Source organism: Aquarana catesbeiana, linkage group LG06 (assembly GCF_042186555.1).
Source record: "Aquarana catesbeiana isolate 2022-GZ linkage group LG06, ASM4218655v1, whole genome shotgun sequence".
Lineage (NCBI taxonomy): Eukaryota > Metazoa > Chordata > Amphibia > Anura > Ranidae > Aquarana > Aquarana catesbeiana.
Window position 1 is genome coordinate 51,993,336 of NC_133329.1, and position 22,979 is coordinate 52,016,314.

At 44.5% G+C, this 22,979-nt stretch overlaps 1 protein-coding gene and 1 long non-coding RNA gene across 2 annotated transcripts in view; both read right to left on the reverse strand.

Annotated features, from left to right (window-relative positions):
• Positions 1 to 22,979, reverse strand: part of LOC141148404 (eukaryotic translation initiation factor 3 subunit C-like) — a gene marked incomplete in the record, with an annotated part of 532,271 nt that overhangs the window by 1,526 nt on the left and 507,766 nt on the right.
• LOC141148406 (uncharacterized) lies at positions 9,604 to 16,669 on the reverse strand. The gene is made up of 3 exons (XR_012245203.1): positions 16,555 to 16,669; positions 12,292 to 12,405; positions 9,604 to 10,558 (listed from the first exon to the last, which is right to left on the reverse strand). It is a non-coding gene; the product is annotated as an uncharacterized lncRNA (long non-coding RNA).

Genomic DNA, 22,979 nt, shown 5'->3' on the forward strand with positions numbered 1-22,979 from the left:
CTGTGACAGGGCCACAGGCTATACATATAGTTTTATGGTTTACGAGGGCAAAGATAGTCACGTAGAGCCGACAAACTGCCCTGACTACATAGGAAGCGCTGGCAAGATTGTGTGGTACTTGGTGTCACCCTTATTCGGAAAGGCGTACCACTTATATGTGGACAATTATTACACGAGCGTGCCACTTTTTAGTCACTTGCTTCATCAGCAGTTTGGAGCATGTGGCACCGTGCGACCTAATGGCTGGGGCTTTCCCCAGCGGCTTGTAGATTCCCGTCTTAGGCTGGGGGAGAGAGCCTGCTTCAAGTGTAATAACTTGCTCGCTATGAAGTGGAGGGATAATAAGAATGTTTTCGTTCTTACCTCCCTTCATGCAGACACAACGGTCCAAATTACTACGGCGACTGGTGTTGTGGAGAAACCCCTCTGTGTCCACGAATATAACCAAAATATGGGAGGGGTGGACCTCAACGACCAGTTGTTGGCGCCACACCTAATTGCCCGTAAGGCCAGACACTGGTATAAAAAAGTGTCTGTTTGTTTATTTCAATTGGCTTTACTGAACGCTCATGTGCTATACAGAGCTTCAGGACGGACTGGATCGTTCCTTAAATTCCAGGAAGAGATCGTCAGAGCCCTTATGTTTCCAGACGGTGCTCCACCTCACCTTCCCCAACCAAATGCAGTAAGTCGGCTGTACGAGAGGCATTTTCTTTATGTCCTCCCGAGTACCCCTACCCAATGAGCCCCCCAAAAAAGATGTCGTGTCTGCAGCAAGCGCGGATATAGGGGTGACACCCGCTATTATTGTCCCTCCTGTCCTGACAATCCTGGTCTTTGCATTGGTGAATGTTTTGAACGCTACCATACACTAGTTGAGTATTAGCATAGGGTACAGCACTGCACAGACTAGGCACACTTTCACAGGGTCTCCCAAGATGCCATCGCATTTTGAGAGACCCGAACCTGGAACTGGTTACAGTTACAAAAGTTACAGTTACAAAAAAAAAAAGAATAGTTGTCGTTGTATTGTTCTTTCTCTATTCTCTCTCTATTGTTCTGCTCTTTTTTTACTGTATTCTATTTTGCAATGCTTTACTGTTATTATGTTTTATCATGTTTGCTTTATAGGTATGCAATTGTTTTATACTTTACTGTTTACTGTGTTTTATTGTTAACTTTTTTTAGTTTTCAGGTACGCCATTCAGCTGCAGAGCAAATTTATGTATCTTGACAGCAACAACGTTTGCTCCCACGATACATAAAGCCGTGACTCCAGCGCTGTCGGAGGTGATTTCACCACCACAGTTAAAAAAAGAGCATATATGCCGAAGCATGGGGCAGCAGGGGTGCAGGAGCGATTTGCTCCTACCTTATGCGGGTGGATGCCCCCATGCTTCGGCATATATATATTTTAGGCACAGGTTGCGTGAAAAAAATGTTTTATTTTTTACTATGTTTTTTTTGTATTTGCTTTGCAGATACGGTAAGTCTTACTGTTATATCGTAATGTTACTTTGTTTTATTATTAACCATCATTTGCATAGCAGGTACGCCATTCAGTTGCAGCGCGGATTTATTTATCTTGACAGCAACAGTGTTTACTTCCACAATACATAAAGTTGTGACTCCAGCGCTGTAGGAGGTGATTTCACCACCACAGTTAAAAAAAAAAAGCATATATGCCGAAGCATGGGGGCAGCAGGGGCGGAGGAGCGATTTGCTCCTACCTTTTGGGGCGGATGCCCCAATAATTCGGCATATATAAACAGTGCATGTATGCCCATCATTAGAAGTGGGTGGATGAAGGATGGTATTCTAATGGTGGGCATACCCACCGATCAATCTCTTTTTTTCGTTCAGCCCACAGGCTGCATGAAAAAAAAGTTTACAATATATGCCCAACAAGGACCAGATGTTGCTGGACTTTGAGTGAGTAGACCAGAATGATGCCTGCAGGTTTAGGTATCATCTTGGTATCATTCTTTTCAGCCAGCAGTCGGCTTTCATGTAAAAGCAATCCTAGCAGCTAATTAGCCTCTAGCCACTTGCTTACTGGGCACTTAAATCCCCCTCCTGCCCAGACCAATTTTCAGCTTTTAGCACTGTCGCAATTTGAATGACAATTGCGCGGTCATACAACACTGCACCCTAATGAAATTTTTATCTTTTTTTTTCCACAAATAGAGCTTTCTTTTGGTGGTATTCAATCACAGCTAGGGTTTTTATTTTTTGCTAAACAAACAAAAAAAGGTGAAAATTAAAAAAAAATAGTTTGTTATAAAATTTTGCAAACAGGTAATTTTTCTCCTTCATTGATATGCGCTGATGAGGCGGCACTAGTGGGCACTGATAGGCTGCACTGATGGGCACGGATAGGCACAGTTAGGATGGCACTGATAGGCACAGTTAAGGCGGCACTGATAGGCACAGTTAAGGCGGCACTGATAGGCACAGTTAAGGCGGCACTGATAGGCACAGTTAAGGCCGCACTGATGGGGACAGATAAGGCGGTACTGATGGGCACAGATAAGGCGGCACTGATGGCCACTGATGGGAGTTGATGGGTGGCACGGATGGGTGGCACAGATGGGCACTGATAGGTACCACTGATGGGGGGCACTGATGGGTGGCACTGATGGGCACTGATGGGCACTGGTAGGTGACACTGATGGGCACTGATAGGTTGCACTGATGTGGGTGCTGATGGGTGGCACTGATGGGTGGCACTGTGGGCACTGATGGGTGGCACTGTGGGCACTGATGGGTGGCACTGTTTGATGGCACTGTGGGCACTGATGGGTGACGCTGGTGGGCACTGGTAGGCGGCACTGCTGCCTATTGCTCTGTATCAGAAGAGCGCCGTGATCGGGACTGATGTCCCGATCATGGCCGCCGGTGATCGGGTTTTTTTTTTCCTCCTCACGCTGTCAGCGCGAGGAGGAAAAATAGCCGATTACCGGCTCTGTTTACATCACATGATCAGCTGTCATTGGCTGACAGCTGATCATGTGGTAAGGGGTCGGGACCGACCCCTTACTCTGATCTGTGATCAGGCGAGTCTCAGGGGGCGCGCAGGCCACTCATGCACGGGACAATGTCAATAGACGTTGTCCCGGCAATTTAGATCCGCGCTGTTGCCGTCATTTGGCAATGGCCCGGATCTGAAGCGGCTAGACTGCTTTTACAAGCAGTGGGAGGGAATGCCCCCCCCATCACCGTCTTCCATATTTTTTTCTGGCTCTCCTGTCCCAACAAGGAACCTGAGAATGCAGCCGGTGATTCGGCCAGCTGACCATAGAGTTGATCAGAGACCAGAATGGCTCCAATCATCTCTATGGCCTAAGAAACCGGAAACTATGAGCATTTTAGGACTTAGATTATGCCGGATGTAAACAGCGCCATTGGGAAATTGGGAAAGCATTTTATCACACCGATCTTGGTGTGGTCAGATGCATTGAGGGCAGAGGAGAGATCTAGGGTCTAATAGACCCCAATTTTTTCAAAAAAGAGTAACTGTCACTACCTATTGCTATCATAAGGGATATTTACATTCCCTGAGATAACAATAAAAATGATAAAAAAGAAATTAAAAGGAACAGTTTAAAAATAAGATAAAAAAGCAAAAAAAATTAAGAAAAAAAAAAGCACACCTGTCCCCCCCTGCTCTCGCGCAAAGGCGAACGCAAGCGTCGGTCTGGCGTCAAATGTAAACAGCAATTGCACCATGCATGTGAGGTATCACCACGAAGGTCAGATCGAGGGCAGTAATTTTATCAGTAGACCTCCTCTGTAAATCTAAAGTGGTAACCTGTAAAGGCTTTTAAAAATGTATTTAGTTTGTCGCCACTGCACGTTTGTGCGCAATTTTAAAGCGTGTCATGTTTGGTATCCATGTACTCAGCCTAAGATCATCTTTTTTATTTCATCAAACATTTGGGCAATATAATGTGTTTTAGTGCATTAAAATTTTAAAAAAGCGCGTTTTTCCCAAAAAAAAACATTTGAAAAATTGCTGCGCAAATACTGTGTGAAAAAAAAAAAAAAAAAACACCCACTATTTTAATCTGTAGGGCCTTTGCTTTAAAAAATATATATATTGTTTGGGGGTTCAAGGTAATTTTCTTGCAAAAAAAATAATTTTTTTATGTAAACAAAAAGTGGCAAAAAGGGCTTTGTCTTCAAGTGGTTAGAAGAGTGGGTGATGTGTGACATAAGCTTCTAAATGTTGTGCATAAAATGCCAGGACAGTTCAAACCCCCCCCCCTAATGACCCCCATTTTGGAAAGTAGACACCCCAAGCTATTTGCTGAGAGGCATGTTGAGTCCATGGAATATTTTATATTGTGACACAAGTTGCGGAGAAAAGACAATTTTTTTTTTTGCACAAAGTTGTCACTAAATGATATATTGCTCAAACATGCCATGGGAATATGTAAAATTACACCCCAAATACATTCTGTTGCTTCTCCTGAGTACAGGGATACCACATGTGTGAAACTTTTTGGGAGCCTAGCCACGTACGGGACCCCGAAAACCAAGCACCGCCTTCAGGCTTTCTAAGGGTGTAAATTTTTGGAGGCCATGGAATGCCCAGATGGCACAAATTCCCCCCAAATGACCCCATTTTGGAAAGTAGACACTCCAAGCTATTTGCTGAGAGGTATGGTGAGTATTTTGCAGACCTCACTTTTTGTCACAAAGTTTTTAAATTTGAAAAAAGAAAAAAAAAATTTCTTGTCTTTCTTCATTTTCAAAAACAAATAAGAGCTGCAAAATACTCACCATGTCTCTCAGCAAATAGGTTGAGGTGTCTACTTTCCAAAATGAGGTCATTTGGGGGGGTTTTGTGCCATCTGAGCATTTTATGGCCTTCAAAACTGTGATAGGTAGTGAGGCGTGAAATCAAAAATTTACGCCCTTAGAAATCCTGAAGGCGGTGCTTGGTTTTAGGGGCCCCGTACGTAGATAGGCTCCCAAAAAGTCCCACACATGTGGTATCCCCATACTCAGAAGAATCAGCAGAATGTATTTTGGGCTGTAATTCCACATATGCCCATGGCATGTTTGAATGTTTTAGCAATATATCATTTAGTGACAACTTTGTGCAAAAAAAAAAAAAAGTTTGTAATTTTCCCGCAACTTGTGTCAAAATATGAAAATATTCCATGGACTCAACATGCCTCTCAGCAAATAGCTTGGGGTGTCTACTTTCCGAAATGGAGTCATTTGGGGGGGTTTTATGCCATCTTGGCGTTTTATGGCCTTCAAAACTGTGATAGGTAGTGAGGAGTAAAATCAAAAATTTACTCCCTTAGAAATCCTGAAGGCGGTGCTTGGTTTTCGGGGCCCCGTACGCAGCTAGTCTCCCAAAAACTCCCACACATGTGGTATCCCCATACTCAGGAGAAGCAGCTAAATGTATTTTGAGGCGCAATTCTACATATAACCATGGCATGTGTGAGCAATATATCATTTAGTGACAACTGTAATTTTTTTTTTTTTTGTATCATTATTCAATCACTTGGGACAAAAAAATGTAATATTTAATGGGCTCAACATGCCTCTCAGCAGTTTCCTTGGGGTGTCTACTTTTCAAAATGGGGTCATTTGGGGGGGGGGGGTTTGTACTGCCCTGCCATTTTAGCACCTCAAGAAATTAGAGTCATAAACTAAAGGCTGTGTAAATTCCAGAAAATGTACCCTAGTTTGTAGACGCTATAACTTTTGCGCAAACCAATAAATATGCACTTATTGACATTTTTTTTACCAAAGACATGTGGACGAATACATTTTGGCCTAAATGTATGACTAAAATTTAGTTTATTGGATTCTTTTTATAACAAAAAGTAGAAAATATCATTTTTTTTCAAAATATTCGGTCTTTTTCCGTTTAGAGCGCAAAAACTAAAAACCGCAGAGGTGATCAAATACCATCAAAAGAAAGCTCTATTTGTGGGGAAAAAAAGGACACAAGTTTGGTTTGGGTACAGCATTGCATAACCGCACAATTACCAGTTAAAGCGACGCAGTGCCAAATTGTAAAAAGTGCTCTGGTCAGGAAGGGGGTAAATCCTTCCGGGGCTGAAGTGGTTAAATTAAAAAAAAAAAAAAAAAAAAATATATATATATATATATATATATATATATATATATATATATATATATATATTTTATTATTTTTTTTGTTTTGTTTTTTAATACCAATATATATGTTATACGTCGCTACTTTGAAGAGGAATACCATTGTTTTGGCAGCAGCTAGCTACCATAGCCCCAGTATCCTCTTCAAGAGCGGGCGGTCCGCTTTAACCACTTCAATACCAGGCACTTATACACCTTCCTGCCCAAGCCTATTTTCAGCTTTCAGCACTGTCGCAATTTGAATGGCAATTGCGTGGTCATACTACAATGTACCGAAACAATTTTTTTTCATTTTGTTCCCATAGATAGAGCTTTCTTTTGGTGGTATTTGATCACCTCTGCGATTTTTACTTTGTGCGCAACAAATAAAAAAAGACCAACATTTTTTTTAAAAAAAAAGCTTTTCTTTGTTTCTCTTAAAATTTTTTGTAAATAAGTATGTTTCCTTCTTCAGTGACGGGCACTGATATGGCTGCACTGACAAGGTGGCACCAATGGGCACAATGAGGTGGCACTGATAGGCAGCACTGATAGGCACTTATAGGCGGCACTGATGGGCGATGATAGGTGGTACTGGTATGCGGCACTGATGGGCACTCATAGGCGGCGGCACTAATGGGCACTCATAGGCGGCACTGATGGGTACTTATGGGTGGCACTGATGGGTACTTATGGGTGGCACTGATGAGTACTTATGGGTGGCACTGATGGGCACTTATAGGTGGGCAATGATGGGCACGGATGGGCACTGATAGGTGGCACTGAGTGACACTGATGGGTGGCATTGCTGGGCATCACTGATTTCATTAATTCTTTAATGGTGCCAGTCAGTGCCCATTTGTGGGCACTGATTGGCATATGTTGGGCATAAGTTGGCACATGTGGATGGCCATGGGGGATGTACCTGGGGATCCACATGTTAGAGGCTTCCCTAGTGGTCCTGGCGGCTTCCCTGGTCCAGTGTGGGCATCCGAGGGGGGCTGTGCAAACCCCCTGGCCAGGAGAGCCGCCGATCGTTTCTCCCCTACTCGCGTCTGTCAGACACAAGTGAGGAAAAGCCGATCAACGGCTCTTCCTGTTTACATCGTGATTAGCCGTGATTGGACACGGATGATCCTGTGGTAAAGAGCCTCCGTCAGAGGCTCTTTACCGAGATCGGTGCAGCGGTGTGTCAGACTGACACACCACACCACCGATTGCCGCGATGCACGCCCCCACCATAATTTTGGCCGTCATTTTGCTATAGGCCGGGCGGGAAGTGGTTAAGATAAAAGTGATCTCTACGGCGGATTTGCCACAAGATCACTTATATCAGCGGCGGGAGAGGGCTCCCCCCCTCCCATCGCTCTCCGGTGCCCTCCGCTGCTTACCGGAGCCGTCAGCAGTGGAGGTGATCGGATCCTTCTATGTCAGTGGCCTGGAGACGAGTGAGAGGAAGATGGCCCCCACTTGTCTCCATACCACTGCAGGGCGGAAGTGACGTCAAAACATCACTTCCGCCCAAAACTCTTAACCTCCCTGGCGGTATGATTATTTCTGATTTTAGGTGCTGAAAGCGGTACAATTATTTTGCACAGAAATTTGGCGTTTTATATTGTAGGCCTGTAATTCTTAGGAATAGTTCACTTAAATCTGTCCAAACAAGAGTCTAGTAGACATCCCGGGTATGATAAAGTTTGAAAAACTAAATAAAAAATTATAATATAATAAATAACTATAAATAATTATAAAAAATAATAATATAACAATAATAAAAATTATATAATAATGTAATCAAATCAAAAACACTGAAATTTGCTCAGTTGCAGAATTTTAGCTTTTGTTACTTTTAGTGTTTGATGACGGATCTCCCCACAAATCACTATCGCTCAATTCTAATTTATTATCGCTTTTTTCTAGCTGGTCTAAAACCACTTTTGATGTAAAGAGACAGTTTTGGTTGCTATGGGCAATCTCCAGTTTCCTGGCAGAAAGAACAGTTTTATATATATAAAACTGCATGCAGGGCACTGGGCAAACCACTAGGGACAAAGGGGATGTGTAATTATTTGATACAGTACTGTAATCTGTAAGATTACAGTATGCTGTATCTATACTGTGTGTTTCACTATTTGAATTTACCGCCGAACTCCGTCCCCGTGCGTCGCACCGCTCGCAGGGAACGGAGCTCGGCACTGTGAATCGAGCGAGACACAGCGGCTCGCCGATCACAGCGGGGAGACATCGCAGGATCCTGGGGACAAGGTAAGTATACTCTTCCTGGATCCTGCGATGCAAGCCCGAGTCTGGCTCGGGGATACCGCTTTTGGTATGAAAAATCCAACCCGAGCCAGACTCGGGAATACCGCCAGGGAGGTTAAAGCAACATATTTTGTTTTTTTTTATGACATTAAATAACTATTTATTTTTTATTGCATTTTAGTGTAAATATGAGATCCGAGGTCTTTTTGACCCCAGATCTCATATTTAAGAGGTCCTGTCATGCTTTTTTTCTATTACAAGGGATGTTTACATTCCTTGTAATAGGAATAAAAGTGACCCAATTTTTTATTTATTTTTTTAAAAACAGTGTAAAAATAAAAAGAATTAAGTAAAATCATAAGAAGAAAAAAACATTTTTTAAAGCGCCCCGTCCCGACAAGCTTGCGCCCGAAGCGAACACATACATGAGCAGCACCCGCATATGAAAACGGTGTTCAAATCACACATGTGAGGTATGGCCACGATCGTTAGAGCGAAAGCAATAATTCTAGCCCTAGATCACCCCTGTAACTGAAAATATGCAACCTGTAGAATTTTTTAAATGTCGTTTATTTTTAAGGGTAAAAGTTTGTCGCCATTCCACGAGCGGGCGCAATTTTGAAGCGTGACATGTTGGGTATCAATTTACTCGGCATAACATTATCTTTCACAATATAAAAAAAAATGGGCTAACTTTACTGTTGTCTTATTTTTAATTAAAAAAAAGTGAAACATTTTCCAAAAAAAGTGCATTTGTAAGACCGTTGCGCAAATAGGGTGTTAGAAAAAATATATATAATGTTTGGGGGTTCTAAGTAATTTTCTAGCAAAAAAAAATGTTTTTAACTTGTAAACACCAAATCTCAGTAAGAGGCTCGGTCCTTAAGTGGTTAAAAAGAGTAAACACAGGTGATTGATAATAAATGGCTTCAGCCAAACACTAAGCCCCGGTTCATACAGGGGCGACACGACTTGCAGGTCGCCTCATGCGAGGCGACCTGCAAAAGACTTCCGAGGCGACTTGCAAAACGACTTCTGCATAGAAGTCTATGCAAGTCGCCCCCAAAGTAGTACAGGAACCTTTTTCTAAGTCGGAGCGACTTGCGTTGCTCCGATTAGAACGGTTCCATTGTACAGAACGGGAGGTGACTTGTCAGGCGACTAGGTCGCCTGACAAGTCGCCCCTGTGTGAACCGGGGCTACCTATGAGTGAAAGAAAAGTTTTTGTGTAAAACACCAAATCTCAGAAAGAGGCTCAGGCCTTAAAGCAGAGTTCCAAACAAAAATGGAACTTCCGCTTTTCGGAACCCTTCCCCCCTCCGGTGTCACATTTGGCACCTTTCAGGGGGGAGGGGGGTGCAGATACCTGTCTAAGACAGGTATTTGCACCCACTTCTGGCATAGCCTCCCATGGTAGTCTATGCCTCTTCCTGTCCCTCCGCGCTGTCTCCTGGGAAACACACAGCTCCCAGGAGATAGCGGGGACCAGTTACGATGCGCAGCGCGACTCGCGCATGCGCAGTAGGGAACCGGGAAGTGAAGCCGCAATACTTCACTTCCTGATTCCCTCACCCAGGATGGCGGCGGCAGCTGCCGAGAACCGTGCGGGTTCTCGGCGTCGCCTGCCGACATCGCTGGACCCTGGGACAGGTAAGTGGCCATTTATTAAAAGTCAGCAGCTGCAGTATTTGTAGCTGCTGGCTTTTAATATTTATTTTTTTTGGCGGTTTAGGTGGAATCCCTCTTTAAGCAGTTAATGCATAGAATGTATTAAGATAAAAAAAAACCTTCTGCCTTTACAACCATTTTAAGTTTAAAGGCCATGTAGTGCATTAACATTACAATATATACAGTCATTGCCACATTATTATGCTGGGATAGGGGAACTGCAATCAGGCTGGGCTTGCATAGAACCCCTGTCTGACTCAAATCCCTATCCCATCCCTACTCCCAGATAATGTAAATGATCGTTTTCTTTTAATGCAGAAAAGGTTCTTTCCCTCAGACAATAAAACAAGAATACAAGTAAAGCATGTTAAAATAAAATACAATATATATTAGTAAACCCCCCTGGTTTTCCTCATTTAGTGGATGAAATCTCTGGATTATTTTACCTGTTATAGGAGAGCTGAGATCCAATCCCGTTATAATGTCAGTGTGCAATGTTCAGCTCCTGTGGAGGGAAATGAAACCCTTTGTTAGAGCTCCCTTTATATAGACCATCACAAATCATTCACCAACTTTCACTTTCACTTCATATTTATTCCCTTTGTATTCTCACAGTGGTCTTCTCTGAGAAATCACATGTTTTATGTGCAATAAACTATTGAACTATTGAAGGTCAAACAGTCTATTATTTGCTGCAGGCGAACAGCAAATAAAGTGCAAATACAGTAAATGAACAAATACAAGACTGGGGTCTTCCCTAAACGGTGGTTCCATTTTTTGGGATAGAGTATCTGTGTGATGGGGGACTTTTAAATTAATAATTTTGTGAGTTTTTACCTGAATGAATGACTGTCTTATATTGCATAATGATATGTATGTATAGAATTTGGTGTGGAGGACTTCTTAATGGAATTTTGGGTACTTTGGGGTTGATTTACTAAAGGCAAATATACTGTGCACTTTGCAAAGTGCATTTGTTGCAGAGCTTAGTAAATGAGGTAAGGCTTCACTTTGTAAAGAGTACCCAATCACGTGCAAGGAAAATAAAAAATACAGCATTTTTGCTTGCATATGATTGGATGATGGAAGTCAGCAGAGCTTTTACTCATTTACTAAGCTCTGGAGCAAATGCACTTTGCAAAGTGCACAGCCTATTTGCCTTTAGTAAATCAACCCCTTTTATTGTCTTTATTTAAGCCCGGTTTCACACATGTGCGGTGCGAATTGAAGCTCAGGTTTCACTGGGGAGATAAAAAATCTCCTGTTCAAAGGCTCATCTGCGTTTTAGCTCAGGATCAGTGAGCGGGGGGGGGGGAGGTGTAGTGAGGAGAAGGAGAAAATCCATGTTCAGAACGCAATGCATCTGCGAAGCAGATGCGTTCCCATGGAAGATAAGGGGCTCGTAATTCGCACCGCAATGCCCAGAAAACGCACACGTTTTTTGTGCAATGCGCAGTGCGAATGCGACGCACATATGTGAACCAGATGCATTCATATGAATGTATTTTAAAATGTCCTGCGAATTAGATGCAGTGTAAGCCGCATCTAATTCGCATAGGTGTGAACCCGGGCTAAAGGTTCACATCAGGATTGGACATAACAATAGGTTGCTTTCACATAACAAACAAGGTACATAAAGCAGTAGTCACATGAATATACACAAAATAATACCCAGCTCAACAATAGTTGTTATACTGAACATCAAATGCAACTGTGTACTCCTCTAAAGAGGGTGTAAAACACCAAAAGCATTGACAAGTCTGTTAATCACAATTTTTATAATTTTGTGGGTCAAAGTGAGAAGAAGTCCATAATGAATGCAAGACACATCCACCTTACCAACCGTTCAGTGTCCTCCACCCCTTTCTGCCAATCCCTCCACTGGCTTCCATTCACCCAACAAATAAAATTCAAAGTACTAACAATAATTTACAAAGCCATCCATAACTCTGCCCTCAGCTACATCACTAACCTAGTCCCAAAATACCAACCAAGCCGCTCTCTTCGGTCATCCCAAGACCTCCTACTCTCTAGCTCCCTTGTCACCTCCTCCCATGCTCGCCTCCAGGATTTCAGAGCTTCTCCCATCCTTTGGAACTCCCTACCCCAATCTGTCCAACTGTTCCCTAATCTATCCATCTTTAGACGTTCCCTGAAAACCCTTCTCTTCAAAGAAGCCTATCCTACTTCTAACACTGTTTTACTTCCTCCATCAGCTCATCCCCCCACAGCTATTACCTTTTGTATTAATTGATCCTTCCTTTTTAGATTGTAAGCTCTAAAGAGCAGGGCCCTCTGATTTCTGCCCTCATGTTGTAAAGCGCTGCGCAAACTGTTGGCGCTATATAAATCCTGTATAATAAAAAGAAGGAAAGTTATAAACAAGACAGTTCACAGAGTGGGGAGAAAAAAATGGGGGAAGGTAAAGAAAGAAGGACAGAGATGGTGTCCAATGGAAGTCCACCGAGGAGCAAAACATAGTATAAAGTAAAGGGCAATTCAGAACTGCAAATATTCAGTAGACAGTCTAAATTCCCAGTAGAATTATCTATCCATATGAGCGGTTTTGTCCCTCAGGGCTGAGGTTAGGTGTTCCATATGCTGTCATTCACACTGGCAAACCACTGAACTACTGTGGAAGAAGTGATAGGTGGCACTGAGTGACACTGATGGGTGGCACTGATTACACTGGTGGGTGGCATTGCTGGGCATCACTGAATTTATTAGTTCTTTAATGGTGCTGATTGGCATATGTTGGGCATAAGTTGGCACATGTGGATGGCCATGGGGGATGTACCTGGCGATCCACATGTTAGGGGCTTCCCTGGTGGTCTAGTGTGGGCATCCGAGGGGGGGCTGTGCAAACCCTCCTGTCAGGAGAGCCGCCAATCGGCTCTCCTCTACTCGCGTCTGCCAGACACGAGTGAGGAAAAGCCGATCAACGGCTCTTCCTGTTTACATCGTGATCAGCCGTGATTGGACACGGCTGATCACGTGGTAAAGAGCCTCCATCAGAGGGTCTTTACTGAGATCGGTGTAGCGGTGTGTCAGACTGACACACCACACCACCGATCGCCGCGATGCGCGCCCCCACGGGTGTGCGGCGGCTGTTATCCTGCTGGACGTCATATGATGTCTAGTCAGGATAACTGAACCACTGCCCGGCCGTCATTTTGCTATAGGCCGGGCAGGAAGTGGTTAGGATAAAAGTGATCTCTGCGGCAGATTCGCCACAAGATCACTTTTATCTGTGGCGGGAGAGGGCTCCCCCCTCCCACCACTCTCCGGTGCCCTCTGCCGCTTACCGGAGCCGTCGGCAGCGGATGTGATCGGATCCTTCTATGTCAGTGGCATGGAGATGAGTGAGGGGAAGATGGCCCCCACCTGTCTCCATACCACTGCAGGGCGGAAGTGAGGTCAAAACATCACTTCCGCCCCACGCTCTTAAAGCAACATATTTTTTATGACATTAAATAATTATTTATTTTTTAATGCATTGTAGTGTAAATATGAGATCCGAGGTCTTTTTGAATACAGATCTCATATTTAAGAGGTCCTGTCATGCTTTTTTTCTATTACAAGGGATGTTTACATTCCTTGTAATAGGAATAAAATTGACCCAATTTTTTATTTATATTTTAAAAACAGTGTAAAAATAAAAAAATTTTAGTAGAATAATTAAGAAGAAAAATTTTTTTTTTAAAGCGCCCCGTCCCGACAAGCTCGCGCCGGAAGCGAACACATACATGAGCAGCGCCCGCATATGAAAACAGTGTTCAAACCACACATGTGAGGTATCGCCACGACCGTTAGAGTGAGAGCAATAATTCTAGCCCTAGATCACCTCTGTAACTGAAAATATGCAACCTGTAGAATTTTTTAAATGTCGCCTATGGAGATTTTTAAGAGTAAAAGTTTGTCGCCATTCCACGAGCGGGCGCAATTTTGAAGCGTGACATGTTGGGTATCAATTTACTCGGCATAACATTATCTTTCACAATATAAAAAAAAAATTGGGCTAATTTTACTGTTGTCTTATTTTTAATTAAAAATAGTGAATCTTTTTCCAAAAAAAGTGCGTTTGTAAGAGCGTTGCACAAATACGGTGTGACAAAATAGTTCAACGACAGCCATTTTATTCTCTAGGGTGTTAGAAAATATATATATATAATGTTTGGGGGTTCTAAGTAATTTTCTAGCAAAAAAAAAAAATGTTTTTAACTTGTAAACACCAAATCTCAGAAAGAGGCTCGGTCCTTAAGTGGTTAAAAAGAGTAAACACAGGTGATTGATAATAAATGGCTTCAGCCAAACACTAACTAGGAGTGAAATAAAAGTTTGTGTAAAACACCAAATCTCAAAAAAGGCTCGGTCCTTAAGTTGTAATGGATGTGATTATGAGTGTTATGGTGAAATGCCTATTTTCTAATATAACCGTATAGATATAAGTAGAGGTCGACCGATATGGGTTTTTCTCTGTCCGATGCCGATATTTAGAAATCGCGGTGGCCGATGGCCGATATGTGATGCCAATTTTTTTGGGCCTATATATTAGGCCGATTTTTTTTTTTCCCCCTTCATCTCATAAAATCTAAAAGTTAGACCCCTTTCACACTGGGGCGTTTTTCAGTGCCTGTAAAAGGCTCCCCTGCAGTCTCAGTGTGATATCCCGAGTGCTTTCACACTGAGGCGATGCGCTGGCAGGATGTTAAAAAAAAGTCCTGCAAGCGGCATCTTTGGAGCGGTGTATACCACTCCTGCCCATTGAAATGAATGCGCACCGCTGCCGAGGCGCCTGCAAAGCGTTTCGGCAGTGGAGCTTCAGGGGCGCATTTAACCCCTTCCTCGGCTGCTAGCTGGGTTATAAGTTCCCCGCTAGCAGCCGAATAGCGCCGCCAAAATGACGGTAAAGCGCCGCTAAAACTAGCAGCGTTTTACCGTCAACGCATGCCCGCTCCAGTGTGAAAGCAACCTTAAGTGATACAGAAAATTTTTTACATTTAAACATTTATTAAACAAAACAAACCTCCAATCAGTTCACTTGTATGTATAATTTAGATAAAAAATAAAAAAAAACGATATCTTAAATATTAAATACACAAAAACAGGTAATCAAAACTTTTGGATGAAAAAAATGGGCTAACTTTACTGCTTAGTTTTTTTTTTAATTTATTAGTGTATTTTTTCAAAAAATATTGCGTTTGAAAGAGCGCTGCGCAAATACTGTGTGACATAAAATATTGCAACAACTGCTATTTTATTCCCTAGGGTCTCTGCTAAAAAATATATATATATATAATGTTTGGGGGTTCTAAGTGATTTTCTAGCAGAAAATACAGGATTTTTACTTGTAAGCAACATGTGTCAGAAAAGATTTTAAATGGTTAAACTGAGAGCTTCTACACATGGAGCTCAGTTCATTCCTAAGTGTAAACATTGTATCCTTCAGGTTCTTTTTATCACATTTGGCAGGCTGCCCAGAGGAGGGAGAAGTCGCTTCACAGTTTTCAGGCAACTTGTATTGACTTCTATTACAGAAGTCATTTGCAAGTCGCGCTGAAGTTATATCGGCCTTTTTTATCAGCACAATCGGCCGATGCCGATTAAGTAAAAAACACCAAATATCGGCCGATATATCGGTCGACCTCTAGATATAAGTGCTTATCTCTTATAACCAGCTATTAGCCTTAAACCATGCTCAATTAGATGACTGATTAGATGCCAGCTTCTCCCTTCATGTGGAACAGAACTGCAAGAGTTAAAGAACAAAGTTAAGAAGAAGATTTCCTGTTTTCAGGCCTATGAGACTACACCCAAGAGAAACAGGAACTGAAAACAAGACACCCTATTTAGCTATGATAGTCTGCTATTCCCTTATATAGATATAACCCAGCTAAAAGCTTATACTTCCTGATGATAATGAATATGTATAATTTGTGGGCTGTATATGCTTTGATATTTGATTTGATAACGAAATATCCAGCCAGAGTTCAGGAAGTAAAATACAGAAGTACCAACTTACTGAACTTGTCTGTGTCAGTAATTTGCGTTGTGTGCACACTTTTACATTGAAACCTAATTTGGCCAGGGGGTACAGAAACAGAATACCGAACGGTTCTGGTTCGGTCCAAAACAAAGTGGTTATTGCCTAGAATGTACTGAGATAAAAGAAACCTTCTGCCTTTACAACCATTTTAAGTTTAAAGGCCATGTAGTGCATTAACATTACAATATATACAGTCATTGCCACATTATTATGCTGGGATTGGGGAACTGCAATCAGGCTGGGCTTGCATAGAACCCCTGTCTGACTCAAATCCCTATCCCATCCCTACTCCCAGATAATGTAAATGATCGTTTTCTTTTAATGCAGAAAAGGTTCTTTCCCTCAGACAATAAAACAAGAATACAAGTAAAGCATGTTAAAATAAAATACAATATATATTAGTAAACCCCCCTGGTTTTCCTCATTTAGTGGATGAAATCTCTGGATTATTTTACCTGTTATAGGAGAGCTGAGATCCAATCCCGTTATAATGTCAGTGTGCAACGTTCAGCTCCTGTGGAGGGAAATGAAACCCTTTGTCAGAGCTCCCTTTATATAAACCATCACAAATCATTCACCAACTTTCACTTTCACTTCATATTTTTCCCCTTTGTATTCTCACAGTGGTCTTCTCTGAGAAATCACATGTTTTATGTGCAATAAACTATTGAACTATTGAAGGTCAAACAGTCTATTATTTGCTGCAGGCGAACAGCAAATAAAGTGCAAATACAGTAAATGAACAAATACAAGACTGGGGTCTTTCCTAAACGGTGGTTCCATTTTTTAACACTAGTTGGGATAGAGTGTCTGAGTGATAGGGGACTTTTAAATTATTAATTTTGTGAGTTATTACCTGAATGAATGACTGTCTTATATTGCATAATGATATGTACCCCGTTTCCCCGAAAATAAGACCTAGCGTGATTGTCGGTGATGGCTGCAATATAAGCCCTACCCCACAAATAAGCCCTACCCTGTTTCCCTGAAAATAAGACCTACAAGGACTTTAACTAGGGCTTATTTGGAGGGTAGGGCTTATATTGCAGCCATCACTGACAATCACGCTAGGTCTTATTTTCAGGGAAACAGGGTATGTATAGAATTTGGTGTGGAGGACTTCTTAATGGAATTTTGGGTACTTTGGGGTTGATTTACTAAAGGCAAATATACTGTGCACTTTGCAAAGTGCAGTTGTTCTAGAGCTTAGTAAATGAGGCAAGGCTTCACTTTGTAAAGAGTACCCAATCACGTGCAAGGAAAATAAAAATACAGAATTTTTGCTTGCATATGATTGGATGATGGAAGTCAGCAGAGCTTTTAATTATTTACTAAGCTCTGGAGCAAATGCACTTTGCAAAGTGCACAGTCTATTTGCCTTTAGTAAATCAACCCCTTTTATTTAACCACTTGCCGACCGCCTCACGAGGCGGTCGGCATCTTTCCCTGAGCAATCAGAGGTGAGGGGGAGGCCATCCATTCGTGGTCACCCCCTCGTGATCGCTCCCAGCCAATGACAATCTTCCTCTGCCTCTGAAATGTAAACAGAAGCAGAGGAAGTGATGTCATCTCTCCTTGAGTCGGTCTTTTCCATTCCGGCGACGAGGAGAGAAGACATCAAGTAAGTGCACCAACACTACACTAACAGTAGAACACTCTAGGCATTTCACTCACGATCACCCCCCGATCACCCTCCTGTACCCCCTGTCACAGTGACACCGATAGCAGTTTTTTTTTTTTCTGATTATTGCATTGGTGTCAGTTTGTGACAGTTATAAGTGGTAGGGTAGTTAGTATTACCCCCCTTTAGGTCTAGGATACCCCCCTAACCCCCCCAATAAAGGTTAACCCCTTGATCACCCCCCGTCGCCAGTGTCACTAAGCGATCGTTTTTCTGATCGCTGTATTAGTGACACAGGTGACGCTAGTTAGGGAGGTAAGTATATAGGTTCACCGTCAGTGTTTTATAGCATCAGGGACCCCCATATACTACCTAATATAGGTAACCCCCTGATTTCCCCCTAGTTAACCCTTTCACCACTGATCACCTTATAACTGTTACGGGTGACGCTGGTTGGTTAGTTTATTAATTATAGTTTCAGGGCACCCGCCGTTTATTACCTAATAAAGGTTTAACCCCCTGATCGCCCGGCGGTGATATAAGTTAAGTTTTAGGGTCAGATAGGGTCTGCGTCGCCCCAGGCAGCGTCAGGTTAGTGCCAGTACCGCTAACACCTACGCACGCAGCATACACCTCCCTTAGTGGTATAGTATCTGATCGGATCAATATCTGATCCGATCAGATCTATACTAGCGTCCCCAGCAGTTTAGGGTTCCCATAAACACAGTGTTAGCGGGATCAGCCCAGATACCTGCTAGCACCTGCGTTTTGCCCCTCCGCCCGGCCCAGCCCAGTCCAGCCCACCCAAGTGCAGTATCGATCGATCACTGTCACTTACAAAACACTAAACACACATAACTGCAGCGTTCGCAGAGTCAGGCCTGATCCCTGCGATCGCTAACAGTTTTTTTGGTATCGTTTTGATACAGTCGCTGACAGTCAGGAGCTTTTTTGCCTGTGAGTCCCACTAGTGTACCAGTAAATTTAGAGCCCAAAATGGCAAATCGAAGGTACAGTAGTGAAGAGGCCTACACGTTTCTGAGCATGACAGATAGTGAAGAGGAAGTCACTCATCTGTCAGATTCAGGCTCAGAATACAATCCTGTAGACGACAGCGGCTCCATGACAGATATCTCTGACGACGGAGTTGTGGTCCCTGCCAAGGTCAGGGGTACCAGACCCCAAACTTCTGCTGTTGTTGAGGTGCAGGAATCGCAGGTCCCTCGTATGGAGCAGAGCAGTACTAGCGCCGCTATTCCTTCTGGTGAACTGGCAAGCACCAGCGGCCTAGTATACCCTGGTCGTACATCCAGCTGTAACACTTGGTGAGGTGGCGAGTCCCCAGGGCCGGATTTGCCATAAGGCCAGGCCTCGGGGCGGCAGCGGTGCAGGGGCAGCGCCGCCCCCCCTTTCAGGCTGCCCCTTAAAGTTGATTAAGGGCACCGGTGCCCTTAGAAAAGATGGCCGCGAGCCGCCCACTATTGTTCTGAAGCGGCCGGGCTTGGGAAAGCTCGTACGCGCTCGGCCGGGCGGCGCATGCGCAGTAGCGTTATTGCGTTGCCCGGCGCCATTTTTGAAAAGATTAAGAAGTAATGTCAGCGGTGCGGCGGCGGGGGGAGAGAGATGACATCTCTCATTGCCAGCACCGCTGTTCCGCCCTCTTTCATCTGGTGGCAGACAGGCAGCGTGGCAAGTGACATCAACATCTGGTGGCAGCGTAGCAAGTGACATCTCCATCTGGTGGCAGCATGGCAAGTGACATCCCCATCTGGTGGCAGTGTGGCAAGTGACATCCCCATCTGGTGGCAGTGTGGCAAGTGACATCCCCATCTGGTGGCAGCGTGGCAAGTGACATCCCCATCTGGTGGCAGCGTGGCAAGTGACATCCCCATCTGGTGGCAGCATGGCAAGTGACATCCCCATCTGGTGGCAGCGTGGCAAGTGACATCCCCATCTGGTGGCAGTGTGGCAAGTGACATCCCCATCTGGTGGCAGCGTGGCAAGTGACACCCCCATCTGGTGGCAGCGTGGCACGTGACGACCCCATCTGGTGGCAGCATGGCAAGTGACATCCCCATCTGGTGGCAGCATGGCAAGTGACATCCCCATCTGGTGGCAGCCAGGCAGTGTGGCAAGTGACATCTCCATCTGGTGGCAGCGTGGCAAGTGACATCTCCATCTGGTGGCAGCCAGGCAGTGTGGCAAGTGACATCTCCATCTGGTGGCAGCGTGGCAAGTGACATCCCCATCTGGTGGCAGCCAGGCAGTGTGGCAAGTGACATCTTTATCTGGTGGCAGCGTGGCAAGTGACATCCCCATCTGGTGGCAGCGTGGCAAGTGACATCCCCATCTGGTGGCAGCCAGGCAGTGTGGCAAGTGACGTCTCCATCTAGTGGCAGCATTGCAAGTGACATCCCCATCTGGTGGCAGCGTGGCAAGTAACATCCCCATCTGGTGGCAGCGTGGCAAGTGACATCCCCATCTGGTGGCAAGTGACATCCCCATCTGGTGGCAGCGTGGCAAGTGACATCCCCATCTGGTGGCAGCGTGGCAAGTGACATCCCCATCTGGTGGCAGCATGGCAAGTGACATCCCCATCTGGTGGCAGCGTGGCAAGTGACATCCCCATCTGGTGGCAGCGTGGCAAGTGACATCCCCATCTGGTGGCAGCGTAGCAAGTGACATCCCCATCTGGTGGCAGCGTGGCACGTGACGACCCCATCTGGTGGCAGCATGGCAAGTGACATCCCCATCTGGTGGCAGCCAGGCAGTGTGGCAAGTGACATCTCCATCTGGTGGCAGCGTGGCAAGTGACATCTCCATCTGGTGGCAGCCAGGCAGTGTGGCAAGTGACATCTCCATCTGGTGGCAGCGTGGCAAGTGACATCCCCATCTGGTGGCAGCCAGGCAGTGTGGCAAGTGACATCTCCATCTGGTGGCAGCGTGGCAAGTGACATCCCCATCTGGTGGCAGCGTGGCAAGTGACATCTCCATCTGGTGGCAGCGTGGCAAGTGACATCCCCATCTGGTGGCAGCCAGGCAGTGTGGCAAGTGACATCTCCATCTGGTGGCAGGCATAGTGTCAAGTGACAAGCGATGGTGGCAAGTGACACGCTCAGGGCTCCCAATGATTCTGCATTATGGTGAGTTGAACTATTTCATTTTACATTACAATGTAATGATAGAAATAATGTGTTTCAATCATCCTGACACCATACCAACCATGGTGCCGGGGATGATTGAAGCACTAAAACCAGCCATTGCCCTGAAAAATTGCCCGCGAAAAATCCTTACCCCTCGCGCGCTTACCCTGAAGTATTTTTAGTCTGTACAATTAAAGCCAGTTGTTTTCAGTGTTCTCGTGTGTGGAGATATGTTTTTAATTGATCTATTGTAGCAGTCATCGATAAAGGACGAGAATGGTGGTGTGTGTGTGGGGGGGGGCGGCAATGAAGGACCCGGCCTTGGGGCGGCAAAGGGAGCAAATCCGGGCCTGCGAGTCCCATAAGTGCAGTTCAAGCTGATGAGGCTATTTTCCGTGTAAAAGGTTTACAGTGTGTCAATACAACACATGTGGGAGACATAAAACTTTAGAATTCAGATCACTCACATGACTTGACTTGAGTCGGACTCGAGTCACCTGTTTGAGGACTTGCGACTTGCTTGACAAAATTAAATAAATGACTCAACTTGACTTTGACTTGCCACTAATGACTTGCGACTTGACTTTGACTTTGGCTATTTGACTTGCAATGACTTGCAATGACTTGGCACCACCAGTGCTGTGTCTTGGCCTAGGCAAAAGCCGCCCCCCCACAAAAGAAAGCTCCCCCGAGTCCCGGCTTCTGCCCGCACAAATACAGCTTTCTAACATTGAGGGCGGGGATCGGATAGGTGTCCGCGAGCGGTGCTTGCAGTGTTCGCGGCCGCCGCAGACTTTTTTTTTATTTGATGATGACTGCACTGCAGTCTCTTCTCCTAGGCTGTACAGGTCTCTGTATTCCGTCCGGCCCCCTCCTGCTGCGGAGTGATCTCTGAGGGAGGGGCTGGGCTTCTGTGCAAGTGTATAGAGCCAGCAGCGTGAGTCGCGGGCCTCACGGTGGGAGAGGAAGAAGGAACTGGAAGTTGCCCAAGGAGCCAGCCAAGCCTAGCTGACTGAATCTGAGTGGAGTCCAGTCTAGCAGCCATAGAGTAAGTCATGGCAGACTATTATTCTTCTACTGAGGGGGCACTGGAGCAGGGACAGTCACACGACTCAGGAAGGAACTGGTCTGGGAATGGGGGTCAGTGCAGTGGTCGTCGCAGCGCAGAAGAAAAAGCACAGACCTGAGGAGGAGGAAACAGATTTGCAGAAGCTGCAGGTTTGCTTGATGCAGTGCCAAGCAAATGCTTCTCTGAAAACTTCCCTGCAAACTTTGCAGGGAAGCATTAGCTTTGCTTGGCACTGCATCAAAACAGACCTGCAGCTTCTGCAAATCTGCACTAGTGATGTAGCAGCTAGCAGGGCCCTGGCCTGTACTGATGATTGCAAGATGCAGATATGATTGCAGATGCAATCAATCATCAATATCATTGCACATGCTAAAACTATGAAACCTAGGTAGGTACAAACCTTCTTTCCTTGTTTTCTCCTCCTCCTCGGCTCTGTGCGTTTTTCTCCTGCGCTGCGACGGCCACTGCACTGACCCTCAGTCCCAGACCAGTTCCTCCCTGAGTCCTTCACTAATTAACTATTACTTGTGCGAAGTACAAAGTGCTCAACGTGAATATTACATAAAAATCATATTGCAATTAAGTGCTCCATGCGTACTACAAACTCATTAAACAGTCCACATCGAGTGAAAGTTCATGTACTGCAGTGCTCCATGCATGCTGAAATCAATGCAAACTTTAGCACTGGTCACTGTATTGGTGTCACTGGTGCCCAAGTGTCACTATGAGTCACTAATGTAATATTCTAATCTGGAATGATAAACGTGTCACTGTTTTAAACACGGTTAGGTTAGGACCGTATATATATAATACATTAAAAATAGTTCTGTAAGTACTAGTGTACTAAGCAACACCTTATTTTCTGGCAGTGCCCGGGCCGTCCCAACAGCAAACTCTGGATCCGACCCTGACAGACCAACGCACAAGGCAGTTATAATGGAGGGAGTGATTCCAAAAATTAATTAAATTTGGATTTAAGGATTATGTTTTAGATGTTGGTGAAAAGAAGAGAATGGTGGTATGCAAGGTCTGCAACTCAAAAATAAG